At 43.3% G+C, this 18,178-nt stretch overlaps 1 protein-coding gene across 1 annotated transcript in view; it reads left to right on the top strand.

The window, feature by feature from the left end:
- Positions 1 to 15,362: 15,362 nt before the first annotated feature.
- The window catches only part of CDH7 (cadherin 7), a 125,014-nt gene continuing 122,198 nt past the window's right edge, over positions 15,363 to 18,178 (top strand). The window contains exon 1 of the mRNA XM_066247031.1: positions 15,363 to 15,398. The gene's annotated coding sequence lies outside the window, so the exon portion shown is untranslated. The remainder of the gene's footprint in view (positions 15,399 to 18,178) is intronic.

Raw genomic sequence — 18,178 nt, 5'->3', positions numbered from 1 at the left:
AATGGGGGGGGTTTGAATAAAATGGGGGCTACTGTATAACAAAGAAAAGACATTCTGCTTTTGAGACTGACTCCATTGTTTGTCACTTGGTTTCTTCAGAATGCATCCCAGACAGCCAGGGATGGGTTTCCCCGGATCCCTAAAATAACAATTCCTCTGCCCTTCCAAACTGCATGTAAACCAGGGATTCTCAGTGTATGCATTTTGGACATCGGTGGGGGGGGGGGGGTGCACAGCCCTCTCAAAAATTCACATATTGAAATATACACATTTTAATATAAATTGTTTTCTTTTTATTTCTCACCTACTTTTTAATTTTTTTTTTTTTTTTTTTTTGCATTTTTCCAAAGCTGGAAACAGGGAGGCAGTCAGACAGACTCCCGCATGCGCCTGACCAGGATCCACCGGGCATGCCCACCAAGGGGCGATGCTCTGCCCCTCTGGGGCATTGCTCTGTTGCATCCAGAGCCATCCTAGTGCCTGAGACAGAGGCCACAGAGCCATCCTCAGCGCCTGGGCCATCTTTGCTCCAATGGAGTCTCGGCTGCATGAGGGGAAGAGAAAGACAGAGAGGAAGGAGAGAGGGAGGGGTGGAGAAGCAGATGGGTGCTTCTCCTGTGTGCCCTGGCTGGGAATCTAACCCGGGACTCCTGCACACCAGGCCGACGCTCTACCACTGAGCCAACTGGCCAGGGCCTCACCTACTTTTTATTGGAGCATTATATTGAGATACTTTTTTACATGGGGATTCTTATCTATGAGTTCTATTCCAAGGTATGAGATGACCATTGTAAAGCATTTCTTATGGGGGTCTGGCTCATTGGTGTGAAACAACCCATCATATTGAGCAAGAGGCCCCTATCCAGGTTGGATGAGCAAAGCCTCCCAGAGCTCCAGGCTTCCTTTAACATCCTAGATTCACCAGATCGCTCACTGTCCAGTTCACAAGGTCATCTGATTTCTAAATTATTGACATACGTATTGGAAGCAGGGGGAAAACAATGTCTGAAGTAAGTGTTGCTGCCTCTTCAGTCCCTGCACTACTCTGCTCCTTGAACATGTACTGAAATGCACGCTGTGCAAGGCGAAGTGTTCAAAGGTTACACGTGGCCTCTGTCCCAAGAAGGTAACAGTCATGGTCAGCAGGAAAGAAAGAGACACCTGAACATCTGGGTAAAGGCATAGGTGCTGTGTTAGGAAACAAACAACGTACTGTGCAATTGCAGGAGAGATCATTCTTACAAGGGTAAGAAAATGCTTAAAAATAAGTGACTATAATAATTGGGCTTTTATGCAAGACGTGGCCCACCATCGCTTCGTCTCAAACCACTGGAAAGTGTTCCTGCCCAGGGGCCTGGGCACAGCTCTGGGTGGGAATACTGGAGAATGTAGGATTTTAGAACTGGACAGACCCCCCCACTCTGGCACCTGGTTGATTGAGTGACATCAGTGAGACCGTTTTCAATAGAAAGCACCAGCTCCAAGTGAAGGCAGGGCTCAGGAAAACAAAACAAAGCAACCTGATTAACATATCTAGAGAACTAAAGTATTATTAAGAAAGACAGGTTAGTCAGAAAAGGGAGCACAGTGTTAAATAATAAGTGTTTTGCCTGACCTGTGGTGGCGCAGTGGATAAAGCGTCGACCTGGAATGCTGAGGTTGCTGGTTGGAAACCCTGGGCTTGCCTGGTCAAGGCACATACAACAAGCAACCAATGAACAACTAAAGTAGAGCAACTATGAGTAATATTTCTCACTCCCCCCATCCCTTATCTCTGTAAAATCAATAAATAAAATCTTTAAAAAATAAAATAAATAATAAGCATTTTGGGTAGACATGCATGAGTCTGTCTTAGCTGGATGCCTTTACACTGTTGAATCATAACTAGCAATCCTCATTCTGACTTCATGCTTGCCAAGTAACAGACTGATTATAGGGTGGCTTCCCGTGGGGCATGCCTGCGCGTGGAGTGTCTCGTGGCTCTTCCAGTTATATTGCTCGCTATAAATTGATAGACTGGTGTGCATCATTCTTTCTGAGCTTGGCTAATGTGAGACTACCCTTGTTCCTGGTACGTTGAAAAATCAGCTATCTAAGCTACCTAGACTTAGAGCCAAACCTTGAACCATGATAGATTTAAGGCTGTCTCCCTATGAAGTTTCTTGAGAGTCAGATAGAAATGTCTTTCTTTAAGACACCCATTTCATCGAGTGCCACTTGTCTGAATTAAATTCAATAATTGTCACTATTGTCAAGGTGAAGGTCAGGAATAACCCACATGGTTGCATGTTGGGCTCAGTGCTACCCTACAGCTGGGGTGAGCATATAATTCAGAGTTTGATATCAGGTCACATTCGAGAGTGAAATAGGGCACTTGTCACATGTAAGAAGAGAGCAGGAAAACAGATGCAGAGGAGAACTGTCCTAGGAAATCCAGGGTATATGGTCGCCCTACGTATAACTCATGTTGCTGGACCAATCTCTAGATTGAACTTGAGATTTCCATTGGGATTCTTCTGTGAATCTAAAATGAACTGGAATAAAAAGATACAGCTATTTCTCTGTCATTTCAGACACAGAGCCTTCTGAGAACTTTCTGGGACCGCTCCCGTGGGCTACCTGCACTTAGCATGCCCAGTACAAGCAAGCTCTCCTCTGCAGGGTCACCTTCTGGCCTGGGGACCTCTGTTGTGCTTGAGTTATTCTGGATTTATTGTGTCTTGGTTGGGGAAACCTCTTCCCTAAGGAGAGAAAGTGAAGTTTAGGTTTCTACAAAATCATCACAGTGGTTCTCGTGGTTTTCACTGGGGAGATGTGATAGGAATCAAAAGGGAGGAGAAACATATTCTTTTTATTTATAATTTTCTGTACTATTTTGGTTTTCTTCAATTTATCTGATTTTAATGAGAGTCTTTAAAAAATATTTTATCCTTTCCAGAATTCTTACAGACATATGCAATTGTGTGATAATGACCCCTATTGGAGGCCCGTGAACTTTTAAGTAGAGCAGAAATATTAGGCTCCTTGAGCATCACAGGAGCTTACACAAGTCTCTGGCAGAGAGAAAATATATATTTTATAAGATAATAAGGTATATATATTTTTCATAACAAAATACTAATATGTGTTAAACAGAACACTATATATATATATAATACATGCATCATGTGGGGTCAGACTCGCTCCTTCCTACTGTTCATTCCTACCCTGCATTTCTCTCTCTTTTGCGGCATCCTTAGCTGAGGTTACTCCTGAGAACATTCATGCTGCCGTCCCCACGGCATGCGAAGTGAGATGTCTGGGTGCAGACTTCATTTGCTGAAAAGGATTCCTTTGAGTACACTGTACAGATGGAGATAGCTGCTATAAATCATGTGGAATTAAATAGTAACTATTAAATTTGTTAAAGTGGAATTAATTAAAATTAAGGCAGACACACGTGTGCAAATAAATATAGAAACCATTTTAGACACCACAGCAAATTTCTGCTGTTTAAAATCAGCTTCCTGGGTAAGCTTGCTCTTGGCTACCACCTCAAGGACTGTAGAAAATATCTTGCTAAGGTCTAATCTGGACAGAGAAGCCCAGCCGGACCTCTTCAACCATGTAGATCATAGAGACCCCAAGCAAGAAATAAGTTGCCTCTGTGTTCCCTTGACTTCTGATATAGATGTGACAGTTTCTCTGAATTACACGGTCTCCCTTGTTACTGGCTTTCCACATATGCCCAGTTCTGGACAGGGTAGTGATAAGATTTGGAACACCTCCGTCTTGTAGCAGATTGGAGGGGGAGGACTTGCAGAAGGAGGCCCTGAAACAAACTGGGAAGATGTACCTACATTTTATATGTTTTACATACATATATATATATATATATATGTGCATGTGTGTGTGTGTATACATACATATATATGTATATATATAATTTAGAAAGTAAATAATTACACTTATACTAGGCTTATAGTTCTTTAGAGGTTCTGAATTCTTAGGAAAGAGAAACAGATCCTGTGAAAATGAAAACCGTTGATGCATTCAAGTAGGAAAACTATGAGAATGGTCCAACGTGCAACGGACCAAACAAGATTGAAGGCTATTTGTCTTTCTGTTAATGTTGCAGGGAAGATAAACAGGTTCTGAGCGGCACAACTGCCCAGTGGTCTGGGCTGACAGCACTGACCACGTTTACCATGCAGCTTCCAAAGTCCCTCTGGATACGGTCTTTGCAAAGCACGGTAAGGGAGGAGCAGGAGCCTGCAAGCTGGGACTCCCTCTCACGCAGGAGCAGCAGTGCGCAGGCACGGCGTGTGCATAGGCACACAGCACCTTGGTCCTGCTCACACCACACTGGGGAGAGCTTTACTTCCTGACCTTGTGCAGGTCCAGGCAGGTGCGAAACTATACTCAGGTGCTCACAAAATAAGAGAAAGACTGGAATCGATGGGCGGTTGCCAGTCTTGGCTTGGCACTGTGGATATTTTTCCATCCTTTACTTGTATTAATATTTATTCAATAATGACACATCAAATGTCAGGAATAATTGGGATATAGTTCCAAATAATCCCCCCATTTGTCCCTTTGGATGTTCAATCAAAAATCAAAATTCTTGAACAGTCGAAGACTGGGTCATGACTTACAAGTAAAGACTGTATGACCTCAGTTGGCACAAGCCAATCTTTTGTGAGGAAAAAAATAATAATTAGGAGTTCCCATTCTGCACAGACAAAGGGTGCAACTCCCCTGATGGCCTGAGCCAGATGTTTCACTAAGAGGAGTGAAGCTGCCATAGTACACTTAATTTCACAATACTGGCCACGGGGTGGGGGAGGGAATGTCTCACTGACCCATCTGGAGAGCAGCTTCCGCCCCAAAGCATGAAGATTGATCGCTGCTGAAATTCTACGCTCGCTTGTCTACTGTAACTGCAGATGCTACCCCTCCTTGTAAGCGCATCTCATTATCTCTAGGATCACTTTCTCTTGTTCACATCCTGTTGCCCGGATTTATGCAGGTTCAATGTGTTATTAATCCTTGAATGGTATTCTAAAAAAAATCAAAACACAAAAACCCACTTATGAGTGTTTAGTACATTGTTCTGTCTTGTTTTACTAGCTCCAGGTCACCTGATTTTCTTTTTCTTGGAAAGAAACTGTTGTTCTATTTATATTTTATATTGCCCCCAGTGGTTTGAGAGATGCATTTGTGAAACTAATATTCTTTTTTCAAACTAGATCATTGGCTCCACTTCCCCCATGCTAAATGCCCTTGTTTATTTTCCGTGACTATTTCCAGTCAGGAAATAACGTCCTTGCTGCTAATTCCACTGCAAATTTCATTGTGTTAGTAGACATCCTCTGGACACAACTCGAACAGATCAATACACTGAATTTCTATCTGGTATGAAGCCATTAGCACCAGGACCACCAAGGTAATTACTTCCCAAACGGAGATATTAAGCCCCATCTTTGATATTAACAGCATTTACATCGTGTATAAATATCTCTATTGGTACCTGATTCATATCAAAAGAACTCATGACTAAATCTTAAAGTCTGTATGAATTCTAGATGTTAGGGACATGATTTCTTGGCCTAGGATAGTTTTAAAATCTAGGAAAGGAGCAAGTTGAAGATTGTAGAAATCGCTAATGATGAAGAGAGCTACCCATAGAAACAAAATACAGACGCCGCATGAAGAAAGAGCTCGATATTAAATACTCCTCAGAATTTACGCCATCTTTTCTGAATGAATAGGCTCAATCCCTGTTTAAATGACCATAGAATTCACTTAAAGGTCAGTGCACACGTTAGGAAAGCATAGGCAGAAGAGTTGTCACTGACAAAACCATTTGCCCCTCACAGTTTAGGAGGCGACCAGCTTGGTGAAAACATGTGCTATACACACATGCTTATTGGTGGCTGGAAAAACGTGCGGTCCTTTGAATATTTGCATGTGTTTATTTTTTGTGTGTGATGATATCATATACCAGAGTAATTTGAATTAATATTTAAACATAACTCATTTACTGACTGAATACATATACTATGCAGTCCTCTGCAAAATTCTCTGAATATGAATGAGAGATATATTCTCCCCTCAATAAGAGCCGTTCTAGTGGGGATAAGGATAAAAATATTCTGAGACAAACGTTCTAACATTAAAAGCTCACCACTACCTATAAATGGGAGGTCTGGGATTGAATGAGGCGCATGGAATAATTATCCTGAACTTTAAGCACAGTAATGAATCTTGAGAACTAGAAAAGGTAGAATCGAGGCTGCTAATTTGAAGGGAATAATTCCATCAAAGAAGAAAAAGAACCTCGTCTGTTCTTCAACAATGTTTGCCCAGTGTTTTTTATCTCAACCAACACATTAGGGACATTTTGTTTTAAGAGTACATGTGAGATCTTTGAAACAAGTACTTTAAAAATGTCTCTCTTTAACCATGTCATAAGCCCTGATTAAAAGTGATAGCTCATTTAAATCAATTTTTGCTGCTTTGTATGTAATTAATTGCTGGTATCATTTGAACATTTTACTTTCCTTTCCCTTCTTTCTTTTTGGAATAAATCTATCTCATAAGTTTCGAACTGCTCGTATAATTCTATGCTGAAATCAGAACACACTCTATCAGACTTTGCCTACTCATCACTTTGCTTAAAATTGCTTCCTGCTTAATGGATGTTTTTTTCTTATAAGGATTTTCAGTCTTTTGGAGGCGTCATGTGCACGTAAACAGCTCTCTGTCCATCCAAGTGACACTGAGAAATCCTTAGGTGTCAGGAAGACATAGACATTAGGGCGTGTGATAATTAGGTATAACTTAATAAATGTCCAACCACTGTTTTCTCTTATTGTCATTCCCATAACAGCCTTGTAGTTTCTTGTGTCATTATGGCCCACTTTTCAATATGACCACATCTTAGTATCCAGTGTATCCAATCTAATCCTATGGTTTATTGTGGGCTGCACTAGTTGGTGTGTTCGGAGCTTTGCCCTCACTTTTCGTTGAATGGGAATTCGACTTATGCCCCTGCTGGTGGCTTGAGTCACCTCAATTTGTTCTGGCAATCAGAGGCAGCTGCTTCCTGTGAAAGGCGTGAGGACCACTGAGCAGGCATTAAGGATCGGCCTCCAGCTGGATGCAAAAAGCTGGGCTCTTTCTGGCGGCCCGGTAGAGCATGAGCAAACGGATGTGCTCCAGTGCAAAGCAGTGCGATGATTTAAAAGTGAGGCTTGGTCTCTTTTCCCCTCTCGGGCTCTCTCTCTCTCTCTCTTTCTCTCTCTCTCTTTTTTTTCCTTCCTTTAAAATGAAATAGGATAGCGGAAGGCTGGTCCAATCTCAGGAACATCTGTTGCCTTTCACAAGGGTCTTAGCAAAGAACAATAAGTTTCAAAAGGGGACTGAGTTCCTGTTGACAGGGGGAAATAAGAACCCTTAACAGAAAGGAGTGTTGACATGCTTCCCCACACACAGCGCTGTCTCCTGTGCTTCTGGAAGAGTGGGTATGAAGAAAGGGTTTTGCATCCTTTCTTCTTGGTGAAACCACCAGAAAAATTAATATATCCTTCCCAAAGAGTGCTTAATGGACTTCAAGACCTGTGCAAAAGTTTCATCTCCCCCTCCTTGCTTTTCTTCTCAGAGCTTCCAACTTCCACTCAGTGAACCGGAAGTGTGAAGGAATTTATGATCAGTGTTCTTACATGTCTGGTACTTTGGGATTTTCTGAAGTTAACTTTTATGCTATGTCCTGATAGCTCAGAGAGAGAGATTGTCCTTTTGTTAATTTTTTTTTAGTAAACAAATGAATATTTTACACTGATTATTTTTTCTCTTGAATTTGATCTGTTCATTTTACTACAATTACCTAACATTGGGCTACAATAACCATTAAATTTTTATACTATACGTAGGAACAGTTACCAGGGATTTATTTCTTTTTCAAGATACTTTTCACAGGAGATTTTGCTCAGCCCAGCTATGTCAGCCCTTCCTTACAAATGTGATAAGATGTGGTTGTGTGTGTATCTCTTGCACCCTGCACCCTTCTGTCTCTTAAAACACACAAAAATTAATTCTAACATCTATCCTTTTATTGACCTAATATACATTCTTGGAATTCTCATAGTTTTGAAAAAAATCTAAAGATAGAGATTTATGCCTAGTAAGAGAATGATAGATTTGTATAGATTATCATGATTATTATCCTTGTTAGATTTATAATAAAGACATAATATTTCTGAAAATATCTGAATTTATAAATATTTCTTTAAAAAATATAATGGGTTCTTTATATTCAAATTCTTATACCAACAGCGTATATTCACACATGATATATTTTGTGATTGTTTTAAATGCCTTTTAAACTTTCTAATTATAAGGATATAATGCATTTTATTCTAAAATTAAAAGGTTAATGCTTCAAAGGCTTTGAAAATATTCTTTTTAGCTTATTATACTCACAATCCTATTTACATACATGCAATTAAAAATATAAAAGTACAATGTTGTATTTATGCCTCCTATGACTTTATTAATGATGATCAAGTTTTCCTATATTTAAACCAAACATAAAAATAGCAAAACAAATTCAGTATAAAAAGTAGAATCGCCCTTGCCAGATAGCTCAGCATTGTCCTGAAGCACAGAGGTTGCTGGTACGATTCCCAGTCAGGGCACAAACAAGAGCAGCAGTTCCTGTCTCTCTCCCTCTCTCCCTTCCTTTCATTCTCTAAATCAACACAATAAACATTCTTAAGAAAAAAAGTAGAATTTAGGAATACAAAAGTCGTGCGTTATAAATATGGAAGAATATGCTGGCCATAATTGAAATAGCTTTACTTTTCAAAGAAAGAAATCCTTACAAACTGGCTGTTAATTAACATCTGGGCATTCCCAGTAGGCCAGGGGAAGCTGAGATTGCCAGTGTATTTTATAAGTAGTGTTTATGAAATGGGATGATTTGTATTTTAATATTCTAAATTTAACTGAATGCGAAGATCCGTTTAAATCAACAGGTGTGTCAAGGTGGGGAAACCTTGACAGCATAAGTAAAATGAGAATTAAAAAAAAAAATCAACTCATTTGGAAACTCACATATAATAAAGTGGATGTGTCCCAGGCAGTGGTATTAAGATTTCCCAGGTCATGTGATAATGTGATGGGCTAGGTCTGAGCTTTCCATCTACTTCAAATATACTGCACAGATAACTTCCCCACACAAGCATGGTAAGATCTACTTATGTCTAATGGTTAGATGGAAAAATAAAAACTCTTTAGACTTTTAATCTGCCTAATTGTGTGTGTATATATTTAAATAATTCTCTTTCTTTTTTAAGACTTCATTTTTTCATTTTAGAGAGAGAGAGGGAGAAGAGAGAGAGAACAGGGAGGAGCAGGAAGCATCAACTCCTGTATGTGCCTTGCCCGGGCAAGCCCAGGGTTTCGAACCAGCGACCTCAGTGTTCCAGGTCAACGTTTCATCCACTGCGCCGCCCCCACCACAGGTCAGGCACCTACCTGTATATCTCATGCTAAGGACTACAAGTTTGTGCCAACCGAAGCAGATCCATTTTCAATTTTTTGAGGTAACTCCATACTGCTGTTCTCAGTGGCTACACCAGTCTGCAGTGCACAAGGGTTCCCTTTTCTTCACATCCTCACCAACGCTTGTTTGTGGGTTTATTGATGAGTGCCATGCTGACAGCTGTGAGGTAACATCTCACTGCAGTTTCAATTTGCATTTCTCTGATGATAAGTGACATTGAGCATCTTTTCCTATGTCTACGGGGCATTTGTATATCCTCTTTTGAGAAGTATCTATTCAAGTCCTTTGCCCACTTTTTAACTGGATTGTTTCTGTTTATGGTGTTGAGTTTTCTATGTTCTTTACAAATTGTGGATATTAACTCCTTATCAGATGTATCATCAGCAAATATGTTCTTCCATTCAGTGGTGTGTCTTTTTGTTTTGTTGATGGTTTCCTTTGCTGTGCGAAACATTGTTAGTTTGATGCACTGGGTTGAATTGAGTGGCACCAGCCATGAATCCTGCTGAACCCAAGGCCAGCCTGCTCTCTGGCTGTACACACAGGGAGCTGTCGAGTTAGTGCCACCAAGAGGAGCACAGGGGACGCAGGCAGAGAGACACAATGGCCCAAATACAAGGTGGACAACAGAGTGTACCCTTAGGGAGTCTGGGGAATTGAGGATTACGTATAAGAACCTCATTTTATCTGGAAAAAAAGCCACCCCATTAAATCTCTTTGCTCCTTGAAGATTGTTTAGAACTCTTAGAATATTCTCCGGCTAGTGTCCTGTCTCCCACTGTCTATACACTTGTCATGTCCAAGCCCCAAGTGCAATGTCACGTTGGTTTGTGTATGTGGACTTTCCAATAGCAGGTGTTACCGTCCTTGTCCAAAACCCGCTCCCCACTGACGCAGTTCCCTTCCTGAGCTCAGCCTCAGCTCCTCTTTTTGACAGTTCCGTGTGTGCCTGGAATAATCCCTGAGGCCTTGGTCTTATTTCCCTTGTGGCTCCTGCAGTGTGTCCCATTAAACTTGGTACACAGCACACACTCAACAAATATTTTTGAAATGATTTTATTTGCGGAAGTTGACTTTTTTTCAAAAGCTTTTATGGCTTAGGGCAGCATGGCCGAGCAGGGTGTAGCAGGAGTCTGCATTTTGGTTTTTTCTCACTGAAGGGTTTTAGAAGGTTTTTATGGAGCAACTATAATTCAAGAGCCAGCACAGGTCTCGCTACTGTGTATTATTTCTGACAATTTTGATTTGAGCTGCTCTTGCTAAAAGTGATTTGTGTTCCTACTATTCCAAATCAGGAGATAACAATTGCGCTCCAGCGGTATCATCGGCGATTTAAATAAGGAAAGGTTCCCTGGCTTTGGTATTTAATACCAAGTCTAACTCAGATGTTTATCTGGTGGAATTTGTGCTCAGAAGAAAATTGTGTTGACAAATTTGACACGTAGCAGCAGAAAATTCTATTCCTTCTTCAAAATGATAAGCAACGACCGGCCAAGTCCCAGAGCCTTTCCAGCCCCGAGAAGAAGGTGTCAAGAAATTGTTATATCTAATTACATTTTTAAAAATAATATCCAAGGGATTTTTCTACATTCGTGCCACAGAGTCCAGGCCAGTCATTTTCTCCCCTGGATTTCATCAAAGATAAAAGTGTCAACCTGGAATGCTCAGGTCACTGGTTCGAAACCCTGTGCTTGCCCAGTCAAGGCACATATGGGAGTTGATGCATCCTGCTCTTTCCCCGTTTCTCTCTCTCTCTCTTTTCCTTTCTAAAAGGAATAAATAAACTCTAAAAAAATAATATCCTAAACATTTCCAAGCCTAATGAAAGAGCCTGTAGGATTTTCTTTTCTCTACCACAGTTATGATCATAATGGCCCTTCATAAAACTCCTTGTGGTCCCCCATTGTCCTCATGGTACATTCCAAACATTTTCTGTTCCCATTTAAGACCTTTCATCATGTGGCCTTTTTTATGTGCCTGCTCCCACACTTGACATTTTGCCCATACCTCATCACAATGCTTATGGTGTTTGGAGATGAATCCATCTCTTTACTTTCCCAACAAATTAGAAGATTCCGGAAAAAAGACCAACACGTTATTCACACTCAGGTTTCCATCTCTTAGTCTAAGCATCAAATGACAGGTGACTGACAACTAGAAATTTAAGCCCTTTCTTCTAATGAGATGAAATGAATTGAACAGTTTTGACATCCCCAGGAAAATGCTAAGCATAACATAATAAAAATATATTTTTTCATTGTTATTACAATTTAATTTGGGGTAGAAATTCACAAGACACTGTAAGTGGCCCAACTCTGAGAGCTTGACTAGTGTGTGTCTGACCTTCAGCTGCATCTACGATTACTCAGCTGGGGCTCCTCAGAATTTCTAGAACTACTTAGTTCTGAATGGTTAGTTCTCTTTGGCCCTAAGCTGACAGACACCCAGGCCCCATATCTGGTTTTTAGATTAAGATCAGGATGGAAGGCAGATGAACATAATCCAACCAGCAGTTTCATCAGAAGCTTCTTCCTTGCACCAAGCCTGCTTTGGTAGATCAGACATGCAGGGAAGTGACTTTCCACACCAACAGAAACCATGCCTGAGTTCAACCACTTTTTGATTCCTCTGTCTTCAAAATATAGTGCTGGTATATAGCTGATTTTATTTTATTTTATCACGATTAAAAGTAATATGAAAAGAGAGTTTTTAAACTAGGGAAGAAAAAGGGGCATGTATCAAGTCTGCATACAGCATTCTATGAAATAAAACCTTCACCGGAGGGGACTAAAATAAGATTGTTACGTATAAGAATAGGAATATTATGACAAATTTAAAAATGCTACAGAATCATGAAGTTCCATAAGTAAGCATATGCTGTCATGACTTAGCCTTTGTATTTCACAGAATATTAAAAATTTGGTAGCACTTTTGGAATTTATACAGACATTTTTTATTTGTCTTTTTCAGGACACTAGTTATAGGGAAAGGAGGGGCAAGGAGGAGGGATCTAATCAAACGCCTCGTCCCTAGACCTGGCCAGAGCGGACGCCTCGTCCCTAGACCTGGCCGCGGCGGACGCCTCGTCCCTAGACCTGGCCGCTCGGATACCTCGTCCTACATCTGGCCACTGCGGACACCTATGGAGGTCTCTTTAATTGTTGTTCCTAAAGTTGGGCTTTCTGCTAGGAATATAATACAAACACATTCCAGACCTAGCAGACCTGCAAGATTTGTCCCTCGCTCACCACTCCAGCACGACTCATCTTGACCTCCACTGTACACTGTCTCTGCTCTTTGGATACACCCAACTCTTTCCTTCTGCAGACGTTTGCCCTGGTTTACTCTGCTCAGGCCATTTCTCCTTCAGATCTTCACGAAACAACACATTCTCATCATCATGTCCCAGCTTCAGTGCCAATTCCCCAGAGGGAGACCATGGCGACCTCCCCAGATAAAGGTGTGTCCCTCAGTTATTGTCTGTATCTTTTCCCTCCTGGCCCTCCCTCCAGGCGCAGAGGAACCTAAACCTTCCTCTAGGATGAACAGCTCACTAATGCCAGGACCAGAACCAGCATTCTGCTTAACTGAATTCATTTCACCTGTCCTAGAAGCTGTGTAAAGGTTATAGTTTAAGATTTCTTTTTAAAGAAAGTTAGTCATCATGAAAACATCTGGTTCAAGATGGAAGCCCAAGCTGGTGATCATCATTTATGCAGAGGCATAAATTAGAAGAGGAAATACTGTGGAAAGTCTGAGAAAATGTATAGCCTGACTCCTGATCACAGGACTGTCCTCTGGAGAAGTAAGGCTCAGGCGATCAGTGAGCAGGTTATAAACAGGCTGATGTGTTCCGAGTGACATTATTGCTGACAGTATGAACATTCATGTCTCTCACAAATATTGACTGTGAGCCGAAAATTTCCAGTCCAGAATGAGGCAACAATAGGTCCCATCCCAGGAGCAATTTTATTAGACAAAATGAGACAAGTGCAAAGTTATAGATTGTATGTTATTAGAAAAAAAATTACTTAGAAATTAAATTTAATGGGCTGGCATTGGTCAATAAGAATACATAGATTTCAGGTAAACAGCTCAGTAGTATTTGAACAGTTGATTGTGTTATATGCCCATCATCCAAAGTCAACTCATTTTTCATCACTATATATCTGTCCTTTTAAAACTTTTTTAACACAGGAAAACATGTGAGAGACCTTAATGACAAAGCCAAGCTGTGATGTCTGGATACCCAAGGAATAACAGTGCCCAAACAGAGAAACACATAATGAGGAATCCTAGATGATGTCTAGAAGATATTAACAGGTCGGTTCTACACACTCTAATTTGGGGTGATGATTGACAGTTGAGTGGAAGAGGACCATGAAATGGCCATCTTGGAGCCTGGGAGGCTTGGGGTTGGTGATATACCTTTAAAAATGAAGCATTGTTCAATACACGCAGAAGTATCATATCTGGAACTTAATGGAAGCTCAGAAAATGTTTCCTGTCAGAATTATTAGTACACAATTCCGTTTTAAATACCAACTAGATGGGAAGAAGCATGCAAGCCACAGTCAGGCAGGGGAGAGCAAGCATGCTTGAGAGAACGAGAAGGCAGGGGGCTGGCTGCCTCAAGCAAGTCGATGCTCACATAACAGGTACCCAAAGACACACTGTTCAGAATGTTAAGAGAAGCAGGGCCAGTGCCATCAGCGGAGTGATAAAAAAAAAAAATAACGTCCTTGGCGATGATCTACTCATCTTCCCGAACCCTACCTAGTACAGAACACCTGGCCATCAAGTGAAATCAAGCGCCAGGGCAGAGGTAAACAAAGCGTGCTCACCCCCACCGGTGGCGTCGTGTCCTAAATAAATGGCCAGATCCCCTTCCCCACCTGGCCAGGGGGCCTCAATCCCACCTGCGCGTAAATCAAAGTTTTGCATTAGAAAGCCCAGCGGGAGAGAAAATTTTCTACAAGAAACTGGAACGATGGCAGTCTGAGGATTTCCAAAGGGCAAAACTATCACGCAAGAAAAACGCAAGTTCTGATTAGTTTTATGACTTTGCCTTCAAGCCTCAGGAGCTCAACTGATTACGGCTTCCAGGACATGTTGGGGAGGCGAGGAGGAGAAGGCGCCTGCAAAAATTCTCAAACCCTCCTCCAGCCCGGCGCTTTCAGATGCAAATGTTTCGCAGAGCGATGGACAGACTGCGGCCCCTCCTACTTGCCCCCTTTCCCCTGGATTTTCCTGCAAACGACTCCCTCTGTAAGGATCTGTCAGGAGGGCGCGAGAGGAGGGGCGCGCGTGTGTGCGTGCTCGTGTGTGCGCGCGTGGCGGCTGAGCGGCTGCCTTTCCAACAGCCTTCACTGTGTTTCCGGTAGGTGCCCAAGTCTCAGTGGCTCACCGAGCCGGCCACAAACTACGCTGACAGCTGGTGGCCGCACCCTCACCTGCTCCGCTATCTCTCGCCCGGGCGCCCTCCATCCCAGTCTCCGGGGTTCGCCTCTTGCCCTTTCTCCGGACGCGCGCTCCCGCTGCCCCAGACCAGGTGTCCCAGCCGCCCTGGGCAGCAGGTGGGGCCACACGGAGCAAGCGGAGGCGGCCGGGCAGGAGCCCCGTGCCCCGTGCCCCACGCCCCACGGAGCGGGCTGTGATTGGACCCAACACCCGCATCCCGTCAGACGCAGCGGGTACGGGGCGGGCTCCACTAGTCCGCCCCGCGCACCGAGCTGCGCGCACCGGGGCCCGGAGCGCCCGCGGACACCCGGCTGCTGAGCGCGCGCCTTTTCGGATGCAAAGGGCCGGGTGGCAGGCGCCTCACGCCGCGGGGAGGGCAGCGAGGCCCCAGGTGAGTGCACTGGAGCTGGGGGCTGGGCGGCACTGCTAGGCAGAGCGCACAGTGCGCATTCGGGAGTTGGACTCGGCATTGAGTGAAAAGCAGGCGGGGGGATCTGCGCGGAGTTCCCTTGGCATCTCCAAGTTACTGCTGCTTGGCCGTGGGACTTGCTCCGCCAGGCTGGACTAGCGTGTGGACCGAGCTGGGGCGCTCGACCCGGAGAGCAGGCGGTAGCCAATGCCGGATGCGACTCGAGTTCGCGAGTCCGGGGTGAGCGCAGACCCGGCGCGCTCCAGACGAAGCGGTAAACACGGGCTGGATCGCTCTCCTCCGAGAACAGCGCTAGTGGGTCCCCCTTAACCTGGGATGGATGCGAGCAGAAGTGCGCGTGGCTGGGCTGCCAGGCTCTGCAGCAGCAGTCTGATGCTGGCGCCGGGTGTGCGTCTGCGTTTGCAGGAGTCAGTCCTACCCTCTGCGCCTGACTCCAATTCCTCCCGTGAAGGTGGAACTCGTGTAAGCGTGGTGCTTTGCTTTTGACTGTAATCTTCAGCTGCAGCCGTGCATCTGTAGGGCGTCTTGCTTCCCCATCACCCCCTGTTTTTCGGGGGTGCGCTGGAGAAAGGGCGCGCTGCTGTACTGAATGCAGCGTGGACTTCCTCGTGGGTGCACCTGGCACAGGTGCCTGGTTGCTGGTATTCGACCTCCCAGTGTGGATTCACGAGAAAAGGTCTATTGTCTCTGTTGGGTGCACGGTTTACAACGTTAACCTTAAGGGTGTCTCAGATACCGTCCAGGTGAGTGAGGATGCGCTATGAGTTCACCCAGTCGTGGGCAAGAGGGAACCGGTGAAGAAAGCATCAAGGATTGGGTGTCTCAGAGCTTTGGAGTTCTGCAAATTGGAGCTCGTATATACTTAAAACGCCTTTTATTTTGCAAGAAATATGTACACTTTATTAGCTCATTTATTAAGGGAAAGGTTTTCTAATTGAATGTGACCTTCATATTCCCTGGAACCAGACAGATGTAAATATCATTTTTAATGCACAAGCTCATAGACAGAACTTTAGGGGTAAAGTGGAAACATGTCAGTAACATGAAAATATATTGCACTTGCTAGTGACAAGTATGCATTTAAAAAATCAGATTAACATCACAAAAAGACATGTATTTTAAAAGATTTTAGGGCCAGTTTCACCCCCCTTTATTAAATGTATGGGGGTGACTTTGGTTAATGGGATCATATAGGTTTCAAGTGTACATTTCTATAATACATGATCTGCATATTGCATTGTGTCCCCCAACCCCAAAGCCCTGCCCCTTTTTAAAGGAAACTTTTCACTGGTATATTGCCAGCAACATCTAAATGGTTTTTCAGTGTGTCTTTATGAAGGAAGACAAGTTAGTGGAGGGCAGGAGAACTAAGGAAGGAAAGTAGTTACATTGGAAGCTTTCGGTCACTCACCAAAAATTACTTCTTTCCCAAAGAACTCAGTTAGACTCTTTACTCAAGCTCTTTTCTTGTTACATATATAAAGGGGAGATGCATTAAGAATCCTTTTCTTCCTTTTTAGGGCTACTTGGAAGAGTGTGAATCAAAACTGAAAAGAATTGAGGCAGATAGTCAAACTGGGCACTGTGTGGCCATCTCACTTATGGGTGAGCGGTTAATAAGGAATGGAGTGCCAGGAGCAGTTAGGGGGCACCCATCATTAGCAGCCTCGTCTAATCACGTGAGCTGAAGGTCTGTCTGGGAAAAGAAAGATAAAGGGACCAATAATGATTAGTGCAGACCCACACCCCGCTGAAAGCTGTTGAGGTCTGCAGCTTTAATAAAAGTGCATTGTACACTTACAACGTGAGATATTATTGCAATTAAGGGCTGCATTGGGTCATTAGGGTTGTGTTAACAATCACCTGACAGACTCACAACTCTTCTTAAGTCTACTGCTATTGATTTAATAGTACTGGGCTTTTCCCTTTCTTCTACAAGGTAACTGTAGAGCATCTATGTGACTGCAGTTTACCCTTGAATTGACTCTGATTTTTAGTGTCCAATGCAGAAGAGAGAGTGGGGAGCATACCGTGTTGGCCAGTATACTGCCTTTCTACATGTAAAAATCAACCCACTGTGTCTCCTCAGGCGTGCTGTCTTTGCTGGTCTCCCTGGATGCAACATTGTAGTGTTTGTTTGTTTGTTTCTTTGAGAGCAAACCTAATGTAAACTTCTCAGTATGTATGCTGATGTGAGGAAGTGAACACATCTGTGTGTCCAGTCAGATACTCCGGCAAATGTTTTAGAAATCTTTCTGAAAGTACTGAACCGTGACAGCCTTAGTGTTGTGGATATTTATGCGTGATTTCAACCTGCCTCAGTTTTGTAACGGTTTGTGTTTATTGCATTAGTGGTTTGTATTGCATCACGGCTCTAACAAACATAGTGTTTTGTACTTGCTTGGAAGGCTTCAAAAAGCTTTAGCTTAAATTGGGAGTTTCAGAAACTTCTAAAATAACTAATACCATGTTCACTGCTGAAAAGGGACTCCTTGGCGTGAAGGAATCGGTGACGTTTAAGTGGGGTGATGCAGGGGAGCTGAGGACAAGGAAGGAGGCCATATGATTGAAGTCCTGCGCGTGTACATCCCAGCCTCTGACAGGCAGGCGGAGCCGAGGCAGCTGCGTAGCCGGCGGTACTCTAGTGCCTCCTCTGGGAATCGCTCGGTGCTGCAGAAAGCTACCCCAGCCAACACCCCGCCCCCCTCCTGCGCATGCAGGAGTCCTCACTGAACAAAACG

Source organism: Saccopteryx bilineata, chromosome 11 (assembly GCF_036850765.1).
Source record: "Saccopteryx bilineata isolate mSacBil1 chromosome 11, mSacBil1_pri_phased_curated, whole genome shotgun sequence".
Classification (NCBI taxonomy): domain Eukaryota; kingdom Metazoa; phylum Chordata; class Mammalia; order Chiroptera; family Emballonuridae; genus Saccopteryx; species Saccopteryx bilineata.
Note: the sequence above shows the minus strand (reverse complement) of the source record. Positions and strands in the feature narration are given on the sequence as shown.